General features: G+C 47.2%; 1 long non-coding RNA gene across 1 annotated transcript; it reads right to left on the bottom strand.

Annotated features, from left to right (window-relative positions):
• Nucleotides 1-581: 581 nt before the first annotated feature.
• On the bottom strand, nt 582-22016 carry LOC106976884 (uncharacterized). The gene is made up of 4 exons (XR_008292602.1): nt 21223-22016; nt 17072-17149; nt 2028-10892; nt 582-1941 (listed from the first exon to the last, which is right to left on the bottom strand). It is a non-coding gene; the product is annotated as an uncharacterized LOC106976884 (long non-coding RNA).
• Between the last annotated feature and the right edge of the window lie 108 nt (nt 22017-22124).

The raw sequence follows: 22124 nt of genomic DNA, 5'->3' as shown, positions 1-22124 counted from the left end.
CATATGCCTTGAAGCTCAGTCACGTCTTTCCTCCTTCTTCTCCCAAGCCAAAAGCAAAGAACCTCCCCTATGCCTGAGACCTCACCTCTGGATGTTAATAATTCAGCTCATATTTATTAAGTGATCACTGTGTGCGAGATGGAGTGTCATGGGCCATACGGGAGGACGGAATAAATGACATAATGGAATCAGAGAATGTCATTGTTCAAAGGGACTTAGGGAAATACCAACCCTGTTGTTCCAGAGAGGGAAACTGAGGCCCATGAGAAACAATGATTAAGACCTGGGCTGTGTTCTTTGATGGGAAGTAGTTCATCGCCCTTCAGGGAGACAAAATGTAAATACAGAAAAAATTAAGCAAAAACACAGTAAAGTTCACAGGCCCTTTAGAATGATTGTCCAATGTCCTCCGTATGCATTTATATGGACATCTGGAGGGTTAAACTTGGGCAGAACAAAAGGGACAAGTGTTGTGATGTCAACACTCACTCATTCTTGCTTTCCTCCTTTTATTTATTCCTTTAGCACTAGTAGTTAGCACAACTAGTAGGTAGTTGACCCCCGTCCTAGGTGCAGAAATTTTAATGAGAAACTAGAATATCATGGTTTTCAATTGGAGGCCAGGCACTATATCAGACCCTTTTAAAGAAGTTAATCACTTCTAATCCTTAATTAACCCCACTCAATGGATCTTATCCTTACCATCTGATGGGAGGGGGCAGGGGCTGGGGCTGAGAGTAGTAACGTAAATTTCCCAAGATCACACGGCTAACAAGGAATAGTTCAACCAGGATTTAACTCAGTCTATTCCAATGCCAGAAGAAAAAAATACGAGACAAAAACAATACCCCCACTTTCCGTCTCAAAATCTCCCAGCATCTCGTTTCCTAAAGAGGCTGTGGTTAAATTTAGCATCCCACAGTTGCTGCTCAGGCCAGTCTGCGTGGCTGACTGCAAGATCCGGGGATGCTGCTCTTTGATGAGGGCATAGGAACAGACCGCTGAGCCACCCCGGCCCAGCACAATGGGGGCTCAACCGGGCAGTGAGTCAGGCAGGAAGCCCTCCCCAGTGTCAGGCACAAACAACCCAAAATAGCTGCCCACTGGGCATGAGGCTTCAGTAGCTGCCCCACATGTGCCAGCCTGTGAATTGGAGATGGCAGTGAGCTTGACAAGATAGGTCTGAGCCAAAAATAATCCCTGTCTGCTCCAGAAGGTTCCTGGGGAAGTGAAAGAAAAACCTCAGGTAGAAGCAAATTGGGAGCACTGGAAACTGACAAATTCACTATAGGTCAGAAGAAGCTCCATCCTGTGTGTTACCCATGACCAGCGGATGGGGCATGTCTCACCTGGGACCACGTTGAGCATCCCCAGAGGCCTTTAAAATTTTTTTAAATATCATTCTAAGGTCCTAGGCAAAAGAGAAAATAGACCGATTAGATTCAGAAGCCAGATTTCTCACTGAACATGAAAAAGCAAGTGGGGCCTGAAATTTAAAAAAAAAGAAGACATTCAGGCATTCAGACACCAAATATTTAATTAGGGCCAACAAAATGGTAGGCCATGAACTTGGCACTGGAGACCCAATGATCGGCAATGCATCACTGAGCGCTGAGTTTCCAAGTCCAAGCTCCTCAACCAAATCCTCAAGGGTTGGAAGAAGGCATAATGTACTAATTAGGTCTCCTGGAGTCAACAATAAGAGAAACACAACTCAGGTTAGATTAACGGAAACAAATAAATTTTTTGATTCATGTAACAGAACTCAAGAGTTGTCTTCAGGCACGGCTGGATCCGGGGGCCAAAGCAATGTCACCAAACTGTGTCGCTGGCTGCATTTCTCTGCTCTTTCTCTCTTTGGGTCCCATCGTGGGAAGATTTTCCTCGGAGTTCCCCGGGAGTCTAGGCTTTCACACTTGTAGTTCATGTAGAGTGTGACTCCTGCAAGGGATTCAAGATTAGCTCTAACTGAACTGACACGGGTCAGATGCTCAATGACCTGAGCAAGGGTGCTGAGGTACACTTACCGCTCATGCTGGTGCCCCACTGGGTACCCGGGGATGAAATCAGATGACAGAATTCACCCATAATTCTGTAAAAGAAGGGTAGCTTCCCTAAGGAAAGTTAAGGTGCTTTTCCAGTGGAAGGGGGACATACTTTAGGTGGACAAAACAACACATGTATACACCATTCGTGTAATAAGAACTTTCCTTTCCTGAAGGAGTTCCCAGTCGCAGCTGACGTCTATTCCTGACCCTGCCATTAAAAAGCTGAGTAACACCGGGGTTCCCCGGGTGGTTCAGTCTGTTGAGCGTCCGACTTCAGCTCAGGTCATGATCTCACGGCTCGTGGGTTCGAGCCCCGCGTCGGGCTCTGTGCTGACAGCTCGGAGCCTGGAGCCTGCTTCGGATTCCGCGTCTCCTTCTCTCTCTGCCCCTAGCCCGCTCGCATTCTCTCTCTCTCAAAAATAAATAAACATTAAAAAAAGATCTTTAAAAAGCTGAGTAACACCAGCCTTTCCTCTCCTTAGAGCCTCAACTTCTCTTTAAAAAAATGGAGAGATGTTCAAATTTCTCCGTAGTGGGATATTTTGTCCGATTAAATTCCATACAGAAACCTGATACTCGGTTGCACGTCAGCCACACAGGCACCCGCTTGTGTTGAATAGCAGGGAACCAGGGGAGGAGCATTGCCCCCAACTCTCCTGGGGTAACCCCCCGAGGCTCTTCTCTTGAGGACTTTGTGGAATATATTGATAACATCTTTTGAGCATTTTTCAGGTATTGCGCACGGCAGAGGGAAATGGCAGATAGCAAGGATGAGAAGGAAGTAAGCCAAAGGAGCATTGTCCAACGAATTGTCATTCTAGGCAACTGAAACTGAATCCCCCTGGGTCAACAGTGATACAACATACACATGCCTTGGACTTAGACCACCCGAGGTGTCTATCCACTTAGTTCCATCAGCCTTTGACCAAGGACTGCACCCATAGGATGCAATGCCTTGGCAGCTGCAGGCTGCCCTGCTCGGGTGGCCAGAAAGGGCCCTCAGGCAAGAAGCAGCAAGAACTGTGTGTTCAAGGAATAGGGGAAAGTCATCAACAGGGTCTATTACAAGGATTAAAAACAATTATTAAATCAAATCGAATCTAATCTAATTTAATTTAATTTAAAAAAATGTGTTCAACATGCATTCATTGAGAACTACTCTGTTCCAAGGACCGTGTTTAGGATTACAGTAAATAGCAAGACGTCCTGCCTTCAGAGAGGTTACCATCTGACAACAGGTACAGATGTGTCAAGAGAGGCTAGTATAATAGGACAAATGACTGTGCAGGAAGCGTGGGGCCACACAGCAGGAGGCTCGGGCTAGTGTTGGCAATGGAGGGAGTCAGGAGGGGACTTGTGGCAGAAATGACATCTCAGCTGTAATTTTCCAATGGATCACTCACCCACTCTCACGACCACATTGGCGGAAATGGGTATGTTTGCTGGGGATGCCTCCTGTTGTCGATCGAATTGTGAACCCTAAAAATTCGTATGTTGAGCTCATAACCCCTAGGACTCCCAACAGTGACGCTCTTTGGAGATAGGGCTTGGCAGAGGTCATTAAGTACAGTGAGGTCATCAGGGTGAGCCCTACCCCAGTACGACCGGTGTCCTTATATAAAGGGGAGCTTTGGGGACAGACACGTGCTAACAGTACAGCATGTGAAGACCGGAATTTTGCTTCCACAAGCCAGAAGCCGGATATGGGCCTAGGACAGATCCCTCCCTCCCAGCCCTCAGAAGGAAACAAGCCTGTTAACACCTTGACTTTGGACTTCTGGTCTCCACAACCGTGCAACAACTCTCTTCTCTTCCTTCAGCGCCCAATGTTTGTTAATTTGTTACGGCACCCCAAGGAAAGGAACACACCTTCTGTCCCCCGAAGTCTTCAGGAATCTCAAGCCTTGTTCATTAAATACGGACTAGTAGTCTACTTCCAAATGCCCGAAGAGAACCAACATTTCTGTGGCCTTTGCTTCTGTTGCCGGCACTAGATTCAGTGTAGACAAATGATCTTCAAGTGGGAAGCCATCCCTGCCCGTAGAGGGTAAAACCTGGCTGGTGGGGTGGTGCCCCCTCAGAGGGCATGTACGGAGACCAGCGGTGCTCTGCCCACAGCCAGGTGACAATTGGCTGTGGTTGTCTCGCTCCACCACGGGCAGGCCTAGCCTCCTGCCCTTCCAACACCGGCGCGTTCTCGACCCGGGGGCTTTTCCAAAGCACATAAAAGATGCATCCCCCACAAAGGGCGATAGGTAACATGGTTTGCCTTGGACCGAGGCGGTTCTCAGGATGTAGTACTTTCTGTGCAGATTGGGACAAACAGTTCACCCTCCCGAAACCTCCCAGATGCTCTGAAAGTTGTGGCTCCTTGTTCTGCTTTTTCCTGCTCGGCTCTTACTAAAAATCGCAGCTACCACACCGGGGCACTCTGACCGGGTGGGGTTTCCAACAAGGGTGTGCTGCAGCCAGCTACACGGATGTGGGAGAACTGATGGTTGGATAGTCAGGAATGTTCCACCCTATTGTAAAACCACAGACGTTATTAAACATTAAGTTAGATAATGTGTAATTCAATTATACTCAAAGGTAATAAATATTCAAGAAGCACCACTTTCTAACCATTTTACTCCAGTTTAGTATTGTCTATACATCTCTTAGAGCTATTTGTGCACCTGTAGAATGGAATCAGTGCATACTGATGGACTCCTGGACATCTCTTTGGAACCCTGCATTCAGGGACATCATATCGGTAGCCCGAATCGGTGACGAGGGTGGGAGCATTTACACCACAGAAATTGGAAGGTCCTATTGTTGATTGTCTAGGCTTCAGAAGGTGATGAAGAGGGGCGCCTGGGCGTCTCCGTCGGTTGAGCAGACGGCTTCAGCTCAGGTCATGGTCTCGCGGTTAGTGAGTTCAAGTTCGCGGTTAGTGCTGTGGTCAACATGGAGCCTGCTTTGGATCTTCTTTCCCCCCGTCTCTCTCTGCCCCTCCTCCCCCTCTTTCTCTCAAAAATAAATAAACATTACCAAAAAAGAAGGTGATAAAGAAAATAACTATGTAAGTTAAAATTAAAAGTGGGTCATATCTGTTGCCAATTACAAATAACAAATTAAGGAACTATTCTTCCAGGGTTCAAAAACTACTACCAGTAAAGAAGACTCTTATCATTTATTTAGTCATTATACTTTCATTGTACCCATGAACATAAAGGAAAATATATGTACCTACTCACGTGGAGAGCTGACACTCATCCATAAATTGCAGGGTCAAGAGCTCGGACACAATCAACCCAAAACATTTTCTGAGAATTAACTGGCTGTATGGGATTTACAATAAAGAGGATTATCTGTTTTTATTATTACTGACACAATGTGTGCTATACGTCTTTCACGTCAGTAGAAATGATCTAAAACTTACGAACGTTGATATGTGCGCACCTTTTGACAAGGGCCGGCTGTTGAACATTTGCCGGCACAACACTGACATCCAACCCCAGCCACACATTGTGCCAGGACCAGCTGTCCCCCCGTGAGACAATCGCTGCAGTCCCCAGTGGCACCCACAGGTAACTATACCAACCTCCCTTTCTCCTTGGCGCTTTCTGTCTAGGCAGGACCCGATGGAGATGATCTCCAGCCAGGAAGTAAGATTTGCTGGCTGACTATCAACGCGACAGGCTTCAGAGAGCCTGAGTGCTCTTCCCCGGGGAGAATACTCAGCTGCCCCTTCATGCCCGGAAACTTAGAGCTTCAGACCCAGGGGACTGAAAAGGGTAGCTTGACTAAGCCATCAAGGGGTCCCATCGAACTTTACAACTGCGTGTCATTATCGTAAATGAGAGAGGCGTACCCAGAGATTCTTCCCAGAACACAGGAGATTCATTCTGTAGTAAGCCACTGCTTCTACCGCTGGAAGTAGGAGACAGACCTCCAAGGACAGACTCTCTGGAATTTTTAAAAAACGGGAATTAATATTATTTTAAGCCCTACCTCACCAGTCACTTTGATACAAATGCAGAATGCACAATGGCAGAAGATATTGCTGTGGTCTCGGCAATACGAAGTCCCCTGGAGTAAAAGGAAAGAACTTTCTCGAATCTAGGGATGCTCAGATAAAGGGCTGTGACTTTACAGGGGGTGGAGGGCCCACGTCCACTAATCCGCAGAAATGTGCGGAGCAGGGTGTGGGGAATGACAGGGGAACACGTGGGGAAGGGGGTCGGTGAAATTTCTGTGCTGAAAGGGAGTATGGCTGGTCTCCAAATGCTGTCTTCCTCCCTCACCACCTGCTCCTTTCCTGGCTAACTCCTGTTCAGGAGATCCCACTCTAGGCGTAGCCTCTCTCAAGATAAAATCCTGATTTTAAACCTTCCACTTCTTTTTTACAAAATTTTTATATGTCTTTATTTATTTTGAGAGAGAAAGAGAGAGAGCACGAGCAGGGGAGGAGGGGCAGAGAGAGGGAGAGAGAGAACCTCAAGAAGGCTCCAAGCCCAGCACGGAGCCCTGCGCGGGGCTGGGTCCGGCAAACTGCAAGATCACGACCTGAGTCGGAAGGAAGAGGCAGACGCTTAACTGATGGAGCCACCCAGGTGTCCCTAAACCTTCCGCTCGGGAGTGAATTTCCCTCCCACAAGCGACGTTAGCCGCCTGCATGCCTCCCTCTCACACGGGACGGTGGGCACCTGTTTATTTGTCTGTCTCTCCCACTAGACGGCAAGCTCCCCCAGGCCAGGCCCCTCACCACGTTGCCTCTAGTGCATACAGTTTGCCTGGCATTCCACCGGTGGACGCGGAATGAACTTGAGCCCAGAACTCTCTGCCACCAAAGCCTGCACACCACCGAGGGTGCCGTTGCTCTGGGACTCGAGTTCACCACCGGGCTGCTGGTGCCCTCTGGCTTTCCTTGCAAGCTCTCTCACCGCTCAGACCCCACTCTCTGCTCGCCCTCACCAGCTTCCCTGGGCCTTGTGAATCACCAAACCTGGCTCCCCAACCTCACCTCTGCTGCCTTTCTCACAGATGCCAGTTTGACGGGGGGTGACGGGTGAAGGGAATCCATATACCCCTGCCTCAAGACACGGGGTTGGGTCCTGGTTCCTGTGCTCTGGACAGGCAAGCATCATGGCGTCCCGGAACGGACAATGGACTTGAAGCTCGCACATGCTACCTCAGTCCATTTCACTGGGAGACCAGGGGCAAGTCGTTTTACTGCTTTGAGCCTCCGTTTCCTCAGCCGTACCATACACAGGACCACCCCTGTCTAATTCATGTGCGTCGCGGTAAGCCTCGGTGAATACCGCATCTCGGCACGTGTGGCGTCTTACGAACAACGTGCTACCTGTGGGTACACGTGGAGTCCAAGCTCACTGTGCAAAAAGCGCTGTAGATGAAGAGACTGCACGCTTTCGATGGCAGTCCAAGAACGCTGCGTCCTCGGCCCCCCTTGACACCTCTCCAGTCTCCCAAGGGACGTCCGATATGATTCATTCTTCAGGTCAACCAGCTTCTCCCACGGGAATCTATGATCCCTGAAATAGCTTCTCAAAGCCAGGCCTCAAGTCACCATGCTAGATTGGATGCCGGGCTAGAGGAAGTAGTAATATGAACCAATCCAATTACACAAAGCTCAAATGCCGTCTCTTCCCTGAAGTCTTCTCTGATTCAAACTGCCTCCCAAACCACCCAACAGCAAGACTCTGGACGCCTTCGCATCCTCCTCCGAATTTGCCCCCCGCCCTAGCCTCCCTAGGATTCCAGCTGTCCCTGAAGGTGACTAGTAACTTGGAGACATAAAAACAAACAGGCCAGAACAGAACAAGTTGAAGTGAAAATGTATTATTAGCCTCCACTTAATATACCTTGTGCAGGTGGGGCTTCCAGAAAGCGGCCCTTTACAAAGAGAGTCATAATATCAAAATGAGACCGTAAGTACCACTTGGGAACCGGAGGACCCTATTCCATCGATACTGCCACGGTATTTAACGGGACAGGTTTCAAGACGGTTCCATGCTCAGAGTATAAAGTCAGAGCTACGTGGCTCCAATCCTAGCCTCAGTTTTATACCATTTATGTGATTTGGGGCAAGTCATTTACCTCACTGAGTCTCAGTGTCTTCATCTGTAAAACGGGAAGTGGTAATCGTTCTTAGCTCGGAGAGCTGTTGTGGCTGTTAAATGAGGTAATACTTGTCGAGGGCCGGACATCAAGGAAATGATCCTTAAGTGTTAGCCGTGTTTATCGTTACTGTTTATTTCAGGGACTCGGATTCAAATTCTCGGGCCACTCAATGCCGTGACGTAGGCAGCTACAGCAACCTCTCTGGGAAGGGTTTCCGATGGCCCCGTGCTCCCCAGATGGAAGACGGGTCTTTCCCCTTTGTCTTGCATTTTTTGACCCTCGGTGTTCTACCCCGTGTCCCAAAGCATGCTGTACATTTTCCACACAGTACTCATTCATGGCCTTGAATTATAGTTCTTTGTCTTCCTATTGAGATTCCGACTACCTCAAGGGCAAAGGCTCGGTCTCATTTGTGTGAGAAGCTCTGGAGAGCTCTACAAAGTATCCAGCACAACAGGGAGGCTGAATGTGTGTTAGGCTAATGAAAAAGAAGGACTATTAACCCGACCTTGCTCAAAGCACTCGCCAGGTAACTCAGCATGCCAAACTTCGTGCTAGGAAGTCTCTTTCCTCATCAGTCAGGAATACATTCAGGTACATGTATAAGCCAGCTAGGAGTGGCTTCTACAAACAGGGTTTATTTTCCGCCCACTTCCTAGGCGGGAAATTTTAGGTTTGGCTTCTACTCGTTTACTCGTTGCCATCTGGAGCCTGGAGTGTGCGATCTTTCTGCTCTGCTGTCTTCAGCTTTGTTCTCACGTTTACAAGATGGCTGCCACAGCTCCAAGCAACACTTCTACATTCCAAGCAGAAGGAAGTGGGGAAGAGACACCAGTCCTTTCCGCCCCGTTTTTTTCAGGAAACCAAAAACTACTCCAGAGACCCAAAGTACAACTCCACTTAGGTCCTCCTTGCCAACTCCAGTATGGGGACGCTGTGAAAATGTGAGTATTTAGCTGGGCACTTGCTTTTCCTAAAAAAATAAGCAAGTTTCTTCCCCCTGGGGTGTGAGGGGGGATATTTTAGGAAGGCACGTAAGAGTTTCTGCTGCATTCCATGAAAACCTAATGGAGGTGGTGCTAATGACTCCAATGCAGAACCTGAACTTGAGTAAAGCCATCTAGGGAAGTGGAAATAGCTGGTCCCTAAAAAGCCGACAAGCTCCCGACTTACTGTCTGTGCTCTTTTCCATAAACCACATTGAAAATGAACAAGAAAAATATACATAAAGTTCTATTAATATATGTTTAAAACACACAAGCCTTCAGATTATAATTTTCTTATTCTTTGAGGAGGAGTTTGTTTCCTAAAGGAGGCAAACCCTTGACTCTCCTGCCACAAACCTCAAATCCCAACCAAATTAGCCTCCACCCCTATTTTCTGCGTGCTTTATAAACCAGTCTGCCTAACTACTAAAACGTGTTCAGCCCAAGTTTTGAGAGTTGAAATGAATCACAATGAGGTTTTAAGAATTGTGCAGGGTGAAGAAACCATCCAGATTGACAAAAATAATAGCTTAATCCTGTTCATTTGAAGAAAACCTTGGATGAGTCCATTCAGCTGGAACTTTCTGACACCTTAGAGCCATAAAATGCCTTTGTGGTCTCCCTAATCCATTTTTAATTTTTGAATAAAATTAATAACATAAATACCTTGGAGTACAAGCTGCCTTTCTTCCTAAGGATATAAGGCCCTTTCTCATATATATTCCCCACCTGTCTTGGCCAAAGCCTGGTGCAATTCGTAAAGAATAACTGTGTCTATTTTGCGGCTAGGGAATTAAGACACAGGGAAATTACAGTCACTTGGGAAAGAGCAGGCACCTGTTAAGAGTAATGCTGCCTTCTCACGTGTACATTCTTGTTCGTCCCCTTCCCAACCAAAGAGAAAACTCTCGGTTTATTTGCTCTGGAGCTTTAGGTTCTCGGCAATTTGCCTGACGCAGTTTCCGCATGCAAAATGGACAGGAGCGTTTACATCGTTAAGGACTGGCACCTGGCCAAGACCCCCATGTATAAATCTGCCCCAGAAATTCACTGGCAGCTTCCCCTTCGTTCAACTCTCTGCCCCCTGAAACAAATACTTTATAGACCTGATCGCCAACCCACCCCCAAGTTTTTCACCCTCCGTAAGATCTCATGCCCATAAGGAGAGTTGAGAGGAGTGAAAATGCCGTGTGCCGGCACTTTCCTGAAAAGGCAGAAGTGTTGAGAGAAGTTTCTGTCTCGCGGGGACATTGGAAAGAAGGGATGAGCTCTGCCCACCCTCCCTGTTGGCCGTGTGGCGAAGGTAAGTCTAGTCCCTCTGGCTTAGCACAAAGAGACAGGCTTCGGGAAAGGCCAAGACTGAGTTCAAGTCCTAGTCCTTATACTTGGGACCCCAGGTAAGCTGCTTGATCTGAGTGTCAGGCGCGCCATGTCTGTGAAAGCCGGTGTTGAAGCGAGGCTCACACAGAAGTCGAGTGAAGATTAGCGGAGATCGTGGCTCAGTGGCTCAGCAGGCATGTAATGGGCCTCCCAGATCCCAAGCAAAGTGAGACGAAGCTGCCATCATGGGCTACATCCTGTCTTCAGAGGCCAAGAGGGGGCTGCGCTGCAGGCAGAGGATGCTCTGTACTTCAGGCTGGAGAAGCTGCAGGCAGGATGAGCTGGGACAAGCGCTGGTTCAGATAGCTCATCCTGGGAGCACAGAGACTCAGCCCTGCAGGAAAGCAACACAGCCCTGGAAGAAGGAAGTGAGTGGCCAGGGCCCAAAGAAAAGGCTGGGAATTAAACCTCCTCAGATCCCCTCTCTCCTCCTCCACACACACCCCCCCCACCCCCTGCTCCTGTTTTCTGAACAGAGCCCCGCCCCCTCATTTAAAACAACCCCATCAAGAAGGTCTGCTAGATGGAGCAGAACTGGCTCCCAGGGAAATAGAAAGGACTGGAATGCACCAAAACCAGCCTCAATATCACTAAGGACCCAGGAAACGGGAATCCCAACAACAGCGAGCTGTCTCAGGAGGGTTTAGAGTGGGGGGGGGGGGGGGAATGTCTCCTGAACAAATAAACCTTTGCGTAGACTTTCAGGGTTGAATATGGCTCTTTGGGTATGTCTCAAGACATCAATAAGTCAAATGGCAAGTTTTCTTTTCCTTAAATCCTGAAGTAATGCAGCAAACAAACAGATCTACCTTCTGTTATTTATTTTTTACCTAAAAAGAGCAGAGAGGACCAACCTAACAATAACCTGCGTAAGAACCAGCTTCCGGTGTGGGAGACCAAAGGTTGCGGGGTGAAGGCACTTTCTCGAGGTCTCTGCAGTTAGCGAGCAGCTCAAAGGGGGTGAATCCAAGGACATGGGGCTCCACTGGGATCCAGGTTCCCACTGAGTCCGACAGAAGGCCACGTCTCACATCTCACAGGGCACAAGTGTCTCTCCCTCCTTTCCCGCTCTCTCAACACAGAGTCAAATGACTCCCAGTGAAAATGTCATTTGGATAAAAATATTAGAGACTTATTAAGGCATCTAAAATTGCACACAAGTCAAAGTATATGCAGTATTATATCTTCTGGCTCTCCCTCAGGACTGTCATCAAAACAATAACGCTGCCATTTTCCACCTCCTACATTAACTCCATCATAATCAGAACATGGTAATAGGTACACTTGAAACGAACACAACATTGTGTGTCGACTACACACGCAAGGAAAAGAGGAACCCAGTAATATATTTGCCTTTGCCACACTGGGATTTGTGCACTTACGAGCAGAAATGAGAACACTGGGTTTCAGAGAAACAGGCGCGTACCATTTTGGTATGACGGGTTGGGGATCTCTGGGCTTTAACTTAACTAGCAAATGACCAAAGGCCAAAGGTCCAGGTAGCACAGTATCACTGAGCCCACTGGGAAAGTCTTCCCTGAGCTCACCTGCCAAAAACTCTCCCCTCTACTCCAGATACCCAGAGCACCCACTGCTGATGTCTTCCAGAAGTTTTTTTAAACAGATGTTTCAGAGTAATGAAAAGAGAATACGCAGAGACAATGGAATATCACTCACCTATCAAAAAAAAGAAAAGGAAATCTTGCCATTTGCGATGATGTGGATGGAGCCAGAAGGTGTTAGGCTAAGCGAAGTATGTCAGCCAGAGGAAGACGAATACCATATGATTTCACTCCTATGTGGAATTTAAGAAACAGAACAGATGAACATGTGGGAAGGGGGTGGGGGAAGAGGACAGAGGGAAACAACCACAAGAGACTCTTAATGATAGAGAACAAACTGAGGGTTGATGGAGGGAGGTGGGTGGGAGGGGGGCTAGATGGGTGATGGGGATTAAGGAGGGCGCTTGTGATGAGCACTGAGTGTTGTATGCAAGTGACGAACCACTGAATTCTACTCCTGAAGCCAATACTGCGCTGTATGCTAACCAACTAAAGTTTAAATTTAAAAAATATATACATGAAAGAAAACCCGGCCCATACTTTATCACATGAACGCAGCAGTCTTACTATGTCTGAGATCCAGACAGTAGGCGTGACATAGGCATCACTGCCTGAAACTGTTATGACACAACCACAGTCCCTAACATTTCGGTCAACAAATCATTTGATGATCACTTTGAGGACATGACTCCTGGCTGTTGTCTGAAACCTTTTTATGATACCACCTGGTAAGCGAGTAGTAAGATTGGATCTAGGAAGATCAAGAAAGACCCAGGCAACTGAGCCCCACAACAGAAGCGTCCATCAGCACAGCATGGACATGGAAGTAACAATGAAGTGATGGGGACCTGAGCCTGGTGCCTTGTCCATCCCGGACCGCCATGGAGGAAACGGAGCGATGGACGTGCCTGCAGCTCCCACTTGAGCGTGAGCAGTCTAGAAGAGCCACTCAACAACCTCAGCCACGTGAGACAGAGGAACTGATTCCCACTTGCAGAGAGACACGGTGCTGGCGAGCGACGCGGGCGTGCAGAGCAAGGAGTCTGCATCATGTTCTCTCAAAGCCCGAAGGCTGCCATCATGAAGGACACGGTCCGTGCAGCAGCCCCAGTGATGCCAAGTACATGACGATTTTCATTAAGCAGGTTACATCACGTGGTTGCCAATCAGAGGTTGGAAGAGAAGAACACACAAGAATAGTGGTCGGGATAATGACTGTTAGAAAATAAGGTCTTCGCAAAGTGCCTCTTGTACTTAAAACCATCACAAGTTGCCCAAGCCATAGAAAACCGTGACAGAAGCTGTAGACCCACAGGGGCTGAATCTACAATAAAGAATCCCTACCCTCTAAACAAGGGTTGCAGGAGTCGGGAAATATTAAGACATGAATCTATAAACACGTTTCCATTTGAACGATAATCCAACATCCTGGATTCTGAGATGAATCATGTCAGTGTCCAGGAAACTGTCTCCAAACACTTGTCTGTTGGGTTACAAATTCCCTTCACTGAAAAGCAGTCCCCTGGCAATATTGTTATAGTCCAGGATTAAATATTATGAAGGTAAGCAAGAACACTTACTCAGCCTATAGTGATGGAATTGCTCCAAATTTTAATGTACCATCAACCACATACACGGAATTCATAGACGTAGGTACTGTCCTGAGAATCTGAGAGGTGCCCTCTTCCATAATGATGGGGCCAGAAGTGGATAACCACGGAGCTGATGAAGTTGAAGCTTTAGGATTCCTCACCTGAAAGGCTCCTTCCAAGGCCCTATACCTAATTTTATATTGATAATTTAGTTTTCCTTTCCTTAAAGAAGGTGACAGTTGACAGGCCTACAGGATGCCCAGGAGCTGGTAAAACATCATTTCTGGGTGTGTCTGTGAAGGTGTTTCTGGAAGACATTAGCATTTCAATGTTCAGACAGAGTAATATAGACCATGCTCACCAGGGTGGGTGGGCATCATCCAACCTGTTGAGGCCAAAATGGAACGAGTGGAGGAAGGTGAATTTCCTTTGTTTGCTTGAGCTGGGACATCCATCTTCTGTCCTCAGACAGATGTTGGTGCTCCTAGGTTCTCAGACCCAGACTGAACTATGCCACCAGATTCCCTGGTTCTCTATGAATATGGAAGACTGTGGCACTTCTCAGTCTTCGTGTTGCACGAGCAATTCCTAAAACAAATAAATAAGTGTGTGTGTGTGTGTGCGTGTGTACTTGTAAGAACCAATAGGATTCCTATTGGTTCCATTTCTCTGGAGAACCCTGGCTAATACCAAGAGTGGTTCTAGTTTTGTATAAGTTTCAACATCCACAAAACCTGGACCTGCCCCGGTCATGGAAGAAAGATCTCTTTGGAAAAATGGCAACCCAGAAGATACCTATAGGTTTGTATCAATGACACGGAATATTCTAGAGCAATGACAGTTGTGTGATTTGAAGGAGGTTTGGACCAAGTTGCCTCAAAATCCTTATAGATGTTATATTTTGATCATGCAAAAGCATGAAATGGCAATAAAAATAAATTGTTGGGTTTAACTTTCGTCTTCTACCTTTGTTGGATTTAAGGATATACTCTCTGGTTTTGGTAACCTAAATGATGCTTGCCTTGTATTGGGAAAAAAACATAGACTCTATCAAATATATCAGACAGAAACTTCATGCACCTGTTCAGAGTCCCTCTTTTCTTCCCCCAATAGGGAGTCCTGTGCCCCAGACAATACCATCAGCTTTGCTGAGATCCTCAAAGCCAACAACAACCGTGAGCCCTACTCCTGGAATACATTCCCTACACACTGAAAGAATTGCAATAAGTCTCCAAAGTATATCCACAACATCCCAAGGAACACAGTGAACGTTGTGGCAGCTGTACCTACCTTGTGGGAAAAAATATAAGACACGACAGAAAAAAAGTATTGGCCTGGGGGCCATCACGCTTTTCTCAAAATTTTTAATGTTTCAGAAAGATGCTAGAAATGAGTCCTAACAGTTGGACAGGGGAGCGTCTTAAAGCCTGGACTTAACGATAAACTCTAGTAAATGATGTGGAGAAACCGGAACATCCTTGCCACAGCATTGAAGACACAATGAAAAGGCTCAGGAAGGGAGGATCACTAGAATGGAATTATTATATAAAGCCTGCAAGCCCACATCTGACTGTTCCTCAGGAGAACCCAGAGTGCACTTCCTTCGTTAGGGAGGTAAGCAATGCACTGACGGGAAACCAGGCAGTGGCTGTCTGCTGGAGGTCACGGCTGCCCACTGGGGCTGTGGCCCCATGGAACTGAGCTCCTTAACATCAGTGGGGATGATGGAAGCCCAGAAAGGAAGAGGCCAAGAGGCAGTACTTAATGCTTGTAGGCCAAGTAGCAAGGCTGAGTGGCCTTCAGAGTGCCTGACTTGTAAGACTCACGCTTTTCCTACAAGGTGGATAGATGGAGTGCTGACTAGCATGTTATCAATTTATACATATAAATTTATATATAAATATAAAAATATATATAATATCATGTGTTGTCAAATTATATATATATCATGTATATGTTACACATGTACATGTATATGTTATGCATGATATTATATATATATATATATATATATCTCTCAGCAGAAAAATCAAGAGATGGAGACCCAAAAGCTAACAACAGCTCCTGATATGAAAAATTGCCCACCTCAGCCAGTTTCTCAATCTAAATTAACTCAAGGCACAGAGCCCACTGATGCAAGAGGGAAGCGGAGTCTCATGGAGAAAGGACTCTACAACTCTACTGTTATGCCCAGAATTCGTGATCCCCAAAGACTGCCAGGGAGCCGAGTCCGATGCAAAAGCAAAAGAGCCTTTATTGGAGCTAGCTCGAGCTCAATCCCCTACCTGCACCGACGCAGCGGTGAGATACCAGGGAGAGAGAGCGAGTTTCAAAAGCACAAAGGTTTTATAGGGGTCTAGGGGCAATTGGTGAGGTAATGGCTGTGGCCTTAGCCGATTGGCTGGGGAAGGGTCGGAGTCCTGTTACGCAGGTCGCTGGGCGTGTTTTGATCAGGAAGTTTGAGCGGGTAAGCGGGAGGTTACTCAAGGGGAGGAGGTGTGGTCTAGGTGAAGGACACAGAACAAGATGGAGTCGGCCGGTGTAGGCCCGCCCTTTCACTACCACATATATGTTAAGTAACTATTCCCCAACCCTCTCCCTGAGGGAACCTGCAGCCATTTGCCAAAGTAGCCATGCTTTGAGGAAAGAATATCCATAACTATTGGACAAAATATCTGTCCAGACACCGATACCAGGCCCAAACATCAACATGCTTCACAGGGTAACGTCAAGATTTATGGCGATTCAGGTGTTCAGTGAAATTTGGCCAAATGGATCCAGGTTGTCATTGCCCTGAGTCCCAAATATACAACCGGGTTATACATATTTGGCAGCTGGCAAAACCCTCCTACTGGTCTTCTGACCCATTATGACCCATTATGGTATAAATATCCAAATGGAAGATCCTGAAACTGCTCCCTTTCCATGCCAAGACCGTGCCTCAAAAGCAATACTGTGTTCCTAGGGGAAGCACAGCAAATGGTACCATCCTCCAAAGAAAGAGCCAGAAAAAGTGGTCACCTATATCCTATTCAATTTATTTGTCTTGACTCTGAAAAAAAAAATATACATGTATATGTGTGTATATACATATATATGTGTGTGTGTGTGTGTGTGTGTGTGTGTGTGTGTGTGTGTGTTGGATGCTTAGCTGAGGCCCTATCTGAGGAACAACACTGTGTGGGGTAGCTACGGTTCTCTGAATTTGGTACAGGCGCTGAACCATTGACTACCACGTAACTCTGGGTCTCCTATACCTGGGATACGCAAGCCCCTGAACCAAGCGTGGAGGGACACGCCCCTCCCACCTTCCCTCCCAGTGGAACATGCTCTTCCTCTCACACTCTAAAACCAGCACACATATGCATTCACTTACCTACTATGCAAATGATACACACTTGGGAGGTGAAGCACTGTCCTTCCATAAGCAAGCCACATGCAAAGTCAAATAACATTGCCTGAGGACCAAAAAACCGTATCAAGTCATTTTTCATATGCCTGAACGGTTAATGGCATTAAATAAGACCCTCGTGCATTCCTCTTTGCAACGAGGATAGCCTGAGATCCTTGTATAAGCAGAAAGAATCCCAGGACCCGAGCCCTCCCTCTCTTCCGATCAGGGTTTGGACCGGTAACGCCTGCAGCTTCTTCCTTCATTCTCCCTCTTCTTTTTTTTAAAGTTTATTTATTTATTTGGAGAGAACGTGAGACAGCACAAGCAGGTAAGGGGAAGAGAGAGAGGGAGAGAGAGAATCCCAAGCAGGCTCCTCACTGTCAGCACAGAGCCCCACACAGGACTGGAACTCAAGAGCCTTGAGATCCTGACCTGAGAGCTGAAATCAAGCCTCTCTCGCTCAACAGACTGAGCCACCCAGGCGCCCCTCCCTTTTGTTTGCCTCGAGTAACGGAACAATTATGTTTCTTTTGCTCTCTCCCACTTGCTTTAATAGCCAGACTCATAAAAACCAACTAGAAGCATGTTTACTGGGGCCTGGGGGAGGGGAAATGGAGGCACGGGTTAAAGGTCACACAATTTCAGGGTCTCTGTGATGCTACCTTCATGCTTTCAATTGTTAAGAGTCAAGATCTTTTGGTCTGATTGACAATCTGTCCCTGTAAAATGGCTTTGAATGTGTTCTCTTGTTAATTACGTATTGATTTCCCAGTTCAACTCTCGGAGACAATCTTAAATTCTTATTTCCTGGTGGTGGAAGCCTTAAGCTACTTTAGGAAGAGTGAAATGAGAGGCTACAGCAGAGCATTGCTGACCAAGGACCATTTTTCACACTAAGACATGAACGACTCCCTGGAAATTTGAGCCAGTTGAATAGAAGGTAGAGGCAAGGAGAAGAAAATGACTGAAGAGAATGGAGGGAGGGAGGGGGAGAGACAGAGAGAGAGAGAGAGAGACAAAGACAGAGAAAGGAAGGGAGGGGGAGAGAGAGAGAGACGGAGGGAAGGTAAGAGGGAGAGAGAGGGAGAGGAATGGGAAGGGACCATAAAGAAGACACAGACATGGGGCGCCTGGGTGGCTCAGTCTGGTAAGCGTTGGACTTCGGCTCAGGTCACGACCTCACTGTGAGTTTGAGCCCCGCATGGGGCTCTGTGCTGACAGCTCAGAGCCTGGAGCCTGTTTCGGATTCTGTGTCTCCCTCTCTCTGCCCCTCCCTGACTTGTGCTCGCTCTCTCTCTCTCTCAAAAATAAATAAAATGTAAAAAAAAAAGGAATAAAAATAAAAGGAAGACACAGCCACTACGGTCTCCAGGAAGGCTTGTTTTCGTATAATTTTCTGAGAATAGCGTTCATGAAGAAATGATTAAAATGCAAAGATAAAACAGCTTCACTAGTGATCTATACAGCACTTTGTATGAGGCACCGAGCTAAGCACTTTTTTTCATCACCTATATGGTACTTACCGTGATTGTTCACACTTCACTTACGAGAGAAATGAGGTTTAGAGATGTTAAATCGTTTTCCTAAGTCATACAATTAAGAGGCAAAGCTGAGACCCAACCCTAGGCAGCCCTATTCCAAACCTTCTCTCTCAACCGCAGTGGAAATGGCTCCCCACCCCCACCACTCCCAGCCAATGTGAAAAGACCTATCTATTTACCCCCAGTGATGCTGTGCTTTTACTGATAAAATTGCTTTCTGAATATAGTCTGATTTTCCATCATTTTTATCTTAGTTGTACGTGAAAATTCTTCCCATCAAATTGTTAATCCATTTCTTTAAGAAGTGAATTCTCTAAAAATGGACCACATGCTGTCCTGACCAAAGAGATTTTGTGTACAACCATCTACTTATCCACCATTTCTGCAGGAGTCCGTCCCCACACCCCTGTCAAAGCACCTTTATGCTCCATGAATTCTGGAAGTTTCTTCAAATAAGGTGTACTACAGCTGATGATGCTTTCTCAGCTTCTGTATTTGAAGGGGCAAGTGCACCCTCAGAGTACATGGGACACATTCCTGCACTTTTTTTTTTAGTGTGTATTTATTTTTGAGAGAGAGAGAGAGAGAGACAGAGCGTGAGTGGGGGAGGGGAAGAGAGAGAGGGAGACAGAATCTGAAGCAGGCTCCAGGCTCTGAGCTGTCAGCACAGAGCCTGATGTGGGGCTTGAACTCACAAGCTGTGCGATCATGACCTGAGCCGAAATCGGACGCTCCACCGACTGAGCCAGCCAGGCGCCCCCCTGTACTTTTCTTATGTTAAAGTCTACCCCACACATATCTCATCTCATATCCTTTCTGATCAGTGGGAAAATGAGTGCTATCGTTCTAAAAATTCTCCAAGAAGGAAAACACAGGCCATGTATAATCCAGGGATACTGCACAAGTGGAAGTTTTATGGTGCAGTTTGAAGAGAATAGATCATGATCCCAGAAGAGCCTTGGACTGAATCCCAGCTCAGCCTCTAGCTGGCTTTACGGCCCTAGGACAACAGCCAATCTCTCTGAATCGCATTTTCCCTGATCTTTAAAGAATCATAATGGCTGTGTTTGTGTCTTCATTAAAAAATAACTAAGATGGGGCGCCTGGGTGGCTCAGTCGATTAAGCGTCCAACTTCGGCTCAGGTCATGATCTCGCAGTTCGTGGGTTCAAGCCCCGCGTCGGGTTCTGTGCTGCCAGCTCAGAGCCTGGAGCCTGTTTCGAATTCTGCGTCTCCCTCTCTCTCTGACCCTCCCCCGTTCATGCTCTGTCTCTGTCTCAAAAACAAATAAACGTTAAAAAAAAAAAAATAACTAAAGATGTCCTCAGTTTGCTTCAGATAAAGGGAAGCTTAGAAAACTGGGGTGGAGGAAGGCAGCTTTCTGGAGGAGACTGAGAATAACTGTGGATCCCGGGGTTTCTTTAAGACCAGAATGGGGAGACCATTCAGAATCCACGGAAGCTCTGTCGTCCTAATTCCCTAGGGTCCCTAGGGTCCGCGTGGCTGTGGTCACCCCCAGAGCAAGAGCACGTGACTCTTCACTCCAGGGACACAATAGCGTATCTCAGCTACAGTGGCCTCTACCTGCCCCTGTGTCACATCTTCCCTTTCCCCCATGACCAACTGCTGGTTCTCCCTGAACTTTGCAGGGTAACCTCCTGAGAAGGAGAATCTGATTAGATATCATCTCCACTGTAGTCAGGAAAGGGGTAACAGCGTTCCGAATTCAGTCCCTCTTGCTCGAGGAACGACTAAGGATCAATTCCTTCCTCAGGAAATGTGGGTGTGGAAGGAACCACACAATCTATCTTCCAAGTACACCAGTGGAAAGGCTGTTATAATGGGGCATGTAAAATGCCTGGCTTATAATTGTCTATACAAGAGATTATTACTATTTTGAAGAGAATCAAAATTGGATTGCAGCTCTCGGAAAACAGTACTTATGTGATGGATAGCCAGTCCTTAATTGAATACACTATGCATGCCAAGGCACTTCCCTCAATCCCACTTCATCCTCGCAATAATTGAGAATCCTATCCTTACTTTAGAGAAAAGTGAATTCAGGGTCAGATGACAGAGCCGACCTAAGGACACAAAGCTAACGATCTTGAATCCAGAGCGCTTCCATTGAAAGTCCACAGCTATCCATAGTGCCTCGGAGGAATGCGAAGCATTGTTCTGGGAGCCTTTTGGCCTTGCCGAGGTGACTGAAACTCTCTGGGCCTTGGGGTCCCATGGACCTAGGCAAGAAAGTGACCCTCAGCGATAAAAGACACTGGGTTACGAATGCGAAAATCTGGCTCCTCCTCTAGGCCCACCGCTTGCTGGATGTGTGGCTTGCACAGACCTGTCTCGAACTTTCCAACCCTTGGTTCCTTGAGCTGTACATTGGCAGAAATATTACATGCTCTGTCAGCCTCACCGTGTGATTGATAGGAAGATGGGAATCCAAATGAAACACCACTTGGAGGCAATTGCCTGGTAACCACTGAAACACTGTATGGATGTGAGTGGTAATTATCCCAAGTCCATCTGAACGAACATTTTATTGTTTGCAATCCTACAGTGGTATTGTTTAATGATGTTCCTCGGCTCACCTTGAATTATTCATTCTGTCTCGTATAAATCCGCTGACCACGTCCAGAAGCCAAGCGCTGTGAGAGGAATAGGAACACGGAGATGAATCAGGCGAGGTCTCTGTTCTCAAAGCTGTTCACGGTGCAGAGGGAGAGCGAGGCAACAGACAGATGAGTTCTGAGCCGGTTTAGAAACTGCTGTCTCAGGGGTAGAACCAGAGCAGCGCAGGAGCGGAGGTAGCGAGGGGGTGGGGGGTGGAAGGTCTGCCTGGGAGTGGTCGGAGGAAGCTTCATTTGATCAAAGCGACATCTCAGCAGGATGGAAAGCAAGAGAGAGAGATGGAGGAAAGACCCCTGTGATGGGGCAGATTCTGCCAAGTAGCACCCGCACCCCCTGGTCTGTGCGCATTCTCCTTCCCTTCCTCTTCGGGAGAGGACCTCCTAGGTCCCCGCTGGGAATAGGACTACCCGGAAGTTTACGTTCCCCGCCTCCCTGGCAACGAGGTGTGGCCCTGTGACAACAAGAGGGGAGCCCAAGTGATGTGCACAACTTCCAGGTCATCTCCTGGAAGACAAAAGCCCTTGAACTGGAACGTAGAGGAGGAGGAGGAGGAGGAGGAGGAGACGACGTCCACCCCGGGCAATGACAGCAGCTGGGAAACCGCAGGTCGGTAGGGCAGAAGGTTCCCTGGGAGCAGAGGTTCCTGTGGAGCCGAACTGCCCACTGACTCAGGACCACGCACCTCTGTCTGTTCCATAAGAAAAGAATAAATGTCTTGTCTTGTTTTAAATCCTTTGCGTTTTATTTATTTATTTTTTTAAATAGCTTAACGTGTTACCCAACTAATGCATCCTGGTAGAGGGTAAGACCCGGAATCTTGAAGAGATGAGCCATCACCGGTATGAAAATGATTGAAAGTGTG

The sequence above is a fragment of the Acinonyx jubatus genome, chromosome F2 (genome assembly GCF_027475565.1).
Source record: "Acinonyx jubatus isolate Ajub_Pintada_27869175 chromosome F2, VMU_Ajub_asm_v1.0, whole genome shotgun sequence".
In the NCBI taxonomy this organism is placed as follows: domain Eukaryota; kingdom Metazoa; phylum Chordata; class Mammalia; order Carnivora; family Felidae; genus Acinonyx; species Acinonyx jubatus.
The sequence above is the reverse complement of the archived record's forward strand: the minus strand, read 5'-3'. Positions and strand labels throughout refer to the sequence as shown.